Source organism: Protobothrops mucrosquamatus, unplaced genomic scaffold (genome assembly GCF_001527695.2).
Source record: "Protobothrops mucrosquamatus isolate PMUCROS unplaced genomic scaffold, P.Mucros_1.0 scaffold7, whole genome shotgun sequence".
Classification (NCBI taxonomy): Eukaryota; Metazoa; Chordata; class Lepidosauria; order Squamata; family Viperidae; genus Protobothrops; species Protobothrops mucrosquamatus.
This window is the reverse complement of record NW_015386394.1, coordinates 3,581,252-3,587,529: the sequence shown is the minus strand read 5'-3', so window position 1 is coordinate 3,587,529 and position 6,278 is coordinate 3,581,252.

Genomic DNA, 6,278 nt, shown 5'->3' with positions numbered 1-6,278 from the left:
TCGGCGCGCCCGCATTTCCTCCTTTCTTATGACATAATTCCCGAAATGCTAAGTGTGGCTGTCAATCAGATCGTGTTTACCTTCTCTAGGTTGTTGTCCACCAACTTTCCCCTACTTTTCTCTTCTCTCTTTCTCCTTAAATCCCAATTTTACTTTGTTTCTTGTTTTGCACCGACCATGCCTTCATGCACTGCATCCTTGCCTCTCATTTCTTTTGTTTCTCATTTGTCTTTCATTTTTAAAATTCATTTATTGTCTTTCTTTTCATATTCGATTCCTTTTTTTTTCATTCTATTTTTTCCCTTTTCTGCCCTTCACTTTGCCCCGGCAGCATTTTCACTTGATTCCCAACCTTTTCTTCTTTTATATCTTTTATTCATTTTTTTTTCTCTCCCTTTCTCTGTTTTTACATATTTTCCTTTTTTTTCACTCTTGTGTTTCTAACATTACAATTTTATACATGTCCCTGTCCCCTTTCTTCTTTTATTATTCTATTTGGAATTGTGCTTCCTTTGCTTTTAGTGATTTCACTCCCTACTTTTCCTTTTTCTCCTTTTTCTCCTTTTTCTCTCTGTTTCTATTTCTTTTTTTGTTCTCTCTTTTAATTTCTTTTTTCTTTCAAAAAATTTAGTGCCATGTTGTAGGGTCAAATTTGGGGTGTGGAACCTGACCTTTTCAGCATATCAACTAGTAGCTGGTGAAGAAATCTTTTGTGCAGATAACCAGAATTTGCAGTTGTTGTGTGAGCACACAGCCTGTAGATACAGCATTTGTGTACATGTGTGCTTTAGAATGACAGGAAAGAGAGATGGTGTCTGTTGAGGAGGACTGAAACAATCAGGGAAGGCAAATGATGGCTGTTCATGAAAGTTTTTTTTGGGAAAGGACTAAAGCAGGAGTGAATTCTAATGCTTCTCTTACTACAGTGTATAACAGGATATTATAGATATCTATATCTATATCTTATCTATATATGTATATCTAGATAGTTAGGTAGGTCTTGGAGTTTTGCCTCTAGAAATGTTTTCATGTTAAGATGTAAATACAGTAAAAGCTGCCAGTATATGAGGGCCCTGCTGAACTCCCCTTTGCTCTTTGTCCCATGCATTCAACATACCAAAATACACAGGATGGCCTGCAAACATCCAGATGCCAGGCTAGGTCTAGAGTTTTCTATATTTTGTTGTTGCAATGTGAACTAGTTGTTTAGATTTGTGCACCCTAGACATGGCATCTCATGCCTGGAATCCCAATAAGAGCTGTAGCTAGAGTCTGGGGAGGGAGAGAAGAGAAGAAGGGAGGGAGAGAGGGAGGGAGGGAGGAAGGAAGGAAGGAAGGAAGGAAGGAAGGAATCTCAGAGAACGATGGGTGGTTGTTTACCATCCAGCAGTGATGCTGGGTGGGCAAGGAAATGAAACTTGGGGAATCCACCTAAAGTTTTCACTATTTTGTCCCACATTACAACAGGAAGGACAGCACCAGCCACATTATTCCAGTGGAGGGATTGGAAAATGTTGGGCAATGTTGTGCTTCAGGGTTTAATGGCCATGGTCTAGGGCTAGGCTACAGATGTCCTGACATTTTGCTGGCAACTGTGCATCTTCAGAGGCAACGTATTGAGCAAGGTTTGACTGAGCTCCTGTCTTTATAGCTAGGTGACCTGCTGGGGTCTTTAGCTGAGCTGATTTCTGATTGGTGCAGAGTCACTGAACCCTAAAATGCAATAGACACTGACCATGGAAGCCTACATATTATGCCAGTGTGATTTTCTGTCATTAAGAGACTGGTGAAGAAAACTTTCATATGGCCAATTGGCTATGAGGAGAGGATTGAAGTGCCATATGTAGGGACAATAGTCCACTTGAATGTCCCTCCTGACTGCTGCATGGAAAATGAAAACCAAATTTCACCTACAAACAGGCTATTCCATATGCCGTCGCTTGTGGATTCTGATGTGTCTAAGCTTGCATATATAGCACTGGTTGGGTTGGCCCTGCAGTATGTAGGCGTTCCTTCGTTACTTCCAAGGTTTTCTTGTTATGTATCAGTCTGGAATATAGCACCAAACCTCTGGGTTTCCCAATACATTCATATACTATAAAAATGCCTAAGGTTTGGCAGATTTCCATAAAGAAATAATTCTTAAAAATTAGCTAAGCACCATGCAGATATGTTTTGTTGTTATTATTTTTTTGACATATTTATATATGCTAAAATGTGATTAGTCCAATGTACACAAACAGGAACAAGCAAAATCAACTTTGAAACTTTTGTGTTTTTCTTCCCATCCTCCTCTGGGGCCTAGAAGAGAGCTTTGGAAGTCTTAACCTACATTTACAATGGACTAAAATTGTGATCAACATTAATACAGCCAGGTATTTAACCAGTTCTCCTTTTATATCATGATACAAATTATAATTTGCATCAAAATTTTCATCAGACTCAGATTGTATATTTCAGTCACAATTATACATTACAAATTAGAAGACTTCATTCATATAGAATGAGCCAAAAATGAAGAAACCACATTATAAGTTAGTATTATATATACACACATTCTTTGAGTCCATATATGGAATTTGAAACAATGCTTGCTAATGCTACTCTTTGGAGAGCATCTTGGGATTTGTCTGTATTTAGAGAGAACAAATTATGCCATTGTGTTGTTTCTTTACGTTTAAGTAGAGCTTCCTTCCTACTCTGCAAAGCAAGCAAGTTTCATGTAATCAGGCTGCCAGCCTTGTTCTTAGAAGAAACAGATTATTTTTAAAAAGAGGGCTGCTTGCCAATCGAAAAGGTAATCTCATTATTTTATTTTCCCATATATGGAACTCTTAGACTACCGTAGGAAAGGAAGGGTTATGATATACAGGGTTACAATTTGAAACAGTTTTTCTGAGCCTTGACATGAATTTAAACAACTGTGTCTCCAGAGAGGGAAAAATGTCTTTCAAATGCCCTGACCTACAATCTGTGTTTAAATCAAGTCCACTTCTCAGTTTTTTGTTTTGATTTCTTCCATATACAGGTAAACCTCAATCTACAACCAGTTATTTAATGACTGTTTGAAGTTGCAGTGGCACTGGGGAAAAAATTAACTTTCAACTAGTCCTCGCAATTATGACCCCACAGCATCCTCATGGTCAGATGATTAAAATTCGGGCACTTGGCAACTGGCATCTATTTACAATGGCTGCAGTGTGCAGGGATCATGTGATTGCCTCTTCACTTTTCCCAGTCAGTATCTGGGAAACAAAATCTGTGGAGGAAACTGGATGATTCACATAACAACTGCAGTGATTCTTTTAACAATCATGGCAATAAAAGTTGTAAAAATGGGCGCAGTTCACTTAATAACCTCTTTGTTTAGCAGTGGAAATGCTGGTCACAATTGTGGTTGTAAGACAAGTACTGGGTAAAAAAATCCCCTGGGGAGAAGTGTAAGAAAAGAAAAATCCCCTTTGTTAACATAAAATGAAATGAAAGAGTATTTCATGATCTATGCCAAGCTTATTAATGTTTTTTCATTCCAAACTGCTCTCTCTTCTTTGTTATATTGCTTGGAGGTCAGGGGGAATGCAATTGTAGTAGTAGTAGTAGTAGTAACAACAATAAAGAAAAAAAGGAATACATAAAGAAGAGACTTCTAACTTTCACAACAAGTATAAGTGCATTTTATAAGTCTTCAACCCTTATAGTGGTGTTTCTCAAAATTGGCAACTTTAAGATGTGTGGCATTCCCCAGGCAACTGAGCGTTATAGCTATAGCCCATCTTAAAGTTGCCCTATAAGATTAAGCAGCTATTTCTTTATCCCATATCACATCCCTGATCTATTCACAAAGCCATAAAATCCCAGCTTTTCAGTCCTGGTGTTAGCAGAAAGTCCATAAAGGGTTGCCAGAACATTTTCAAAAAGTCTAGTCTTTAATTCAGTGAAATATTGTGGTAGGATTTGATTTCTCTTCAATTCTTCTTTATTCTTTATCTTCATAGATTTCATCAAGGCTTTCGCCAGCCTCTTTTGTAGATACAGTAAAAACACGTTTTCCAGGTCATTTTTAATTTTTAAAAATTCAGCCAGTTTCTTTTGTATATTTAGAAAAGCATCCTTTTCTAAATCATTCTCTTGGCCTATCATCTTTGAAACTTTGCCTTGTCAAATAAAATTTATTCCACCTCCGTTTTCCTTCATTATCATCTTTTACACATAGTTTACCCATAGAAGTAAACATTACTGACAATGTTGATATTGTAGTTACTAATTTCTGGCTCCCTTTTTCAAAGGTCTCCTTTAATTTTTCCGATACTATAACATTTTGTGTCATTTTCTAAGTCTCACTATTAACTGTCATCAAGAATAGGATTGTATTTTTTCTCACTTTGTCAGAAGATATCTTCTTCCCATATTTGGGCCGACAGGATGCATCAAAAAAACACTCCAGACATAAAGTAGGTCATTATGTGACCAAACCAATTTTACAGTCTATTTTGCAGCAAGCCATTAAGTGAATAACCATTGTCATTAAGTGAACTCGATTGTCGTTAAGCAAATCCATTGTTTGCTATGGGGTGTTTTTGCCAAAAACCAGAAGTTAATGCTGGGTTTCAGCAAAAACATTATAAATTGTGATCATGTGACCATGGTGTTGAAAGAAAAATCTTCAGGGTCCAGTCCAAACCAGGAATAAACAAAATGGAGGCTGCTTAGGAAAGATGGTTCAGTTTATTGAAGAACAGAATTGCAACATCATACAGTTCTGGGAAAGCTGACAAAATGGAGCTGGAGGTGATGGGCTTTTATACCTCCTTTGGGCTTTGTATTTGAGGTTCTTCCTGTTCCTGTGTCATAAACTTTGACCTGAGGTTCAGTGTGGCCTTTTGGTATTCTAATGGTGGTGGGTTAATCTTATTATATCCTAAAGGTCATGTCCTGCTTCTCTGGGGCTGTGGCTAATGACTATGTCCTGTGTTGGATTTTTGGATGGTTCTGCAGGTAGTATTTGCTCATGAATGGGGCCTCAATCTTTCTGAATGGGATTATCAAATCTGCATTTCTACAGAGCTGGCCTGCTCAGTTTTTGTTTGGGGCTATTAAGAAAACCTGGGCCTGCTTTTCTGCCTTTAAGATCCTTTGGGGAAATACGATATTCTGCCTTTTTTAATATTCCCCAAAATATTTCCTTCTTGGGGGGGGGGTGCGCTGACTTCCTACAAGGGGATATAAATGCAGGCAAATGGACATAAATGCAGGCCTGTTGCTAAATGCCCAAAATGCAGTCACATGAAGCTCAGAACCAGGTCTTAAGTACCTTAAGTACTTTTTCGGAGAGCTGTTGTAATTTTGAATAGTTCATTCATTGTACAATGCACAGTAGTTTGGCAGAATAATCAGTTCTCTTCAAGAATGGCTACTGTCATGTTGGGAGGAAAAATGGTTGAAAAATGGGACAAACTTTCATATAATATGTTTTTTAAAAATCCATTGTATATCACAGATGTACAATTGATAATTAAATAACAAATCAATGTTAGAAGAACATCATAATTTATTTCTCACTATAAGACAACACAAGAATGAAAATGAACATCAAGAATAAACTTACTTCTCTCATACTCCATACTGGCTGAATCAGTACTCTCTACTTACAATCAGCTGAAATGTTAGCTAACAATTTTGCCTATTTAATCTTGGAGTCCTAAAATGAACACTACAAGTACTACAATATCACAAGTGAGAGAATAAAATGCTTTCCATAGTAGAATATATAGATAAGCATAATTCAGTTTATTGTTGCTGAGGTCGAACTGACAAATGCAGGGCAAGAAGGCAGATCTGCCTTGTCGATTAGAATGTTTGAAAATAAATGGCATGTGCTTTATAGGTGCAATTTTGTTAGCCGTTACCTATTTCCCTGAGCAATCCTCTAGACCCATGATAAAATTATATGCACACAACACCAGTCAGAAATGGCTAATGAAGTAAATAATCTTTTCATATCAATAGAAAACTAGCTAACCCTAGTCATCACAATGATGAGTAGCTCAGGATTCAATCTAGCAATCCACTCGCTAACTACTATTATTATTATTATTATTATTATTATTATTATTATTATTATTATTATTATTATTATTATTATTATTATTATTATTATTATTTTATCATTATCATTATCATCATCATTATTATTATTCCCCACCCACGTCTTAGTCCTGCCCTCGGCTGCTTCTTGACATTCAGTCCCTGGAACAGGGTTCAAAGGCTGCGGGAGAATA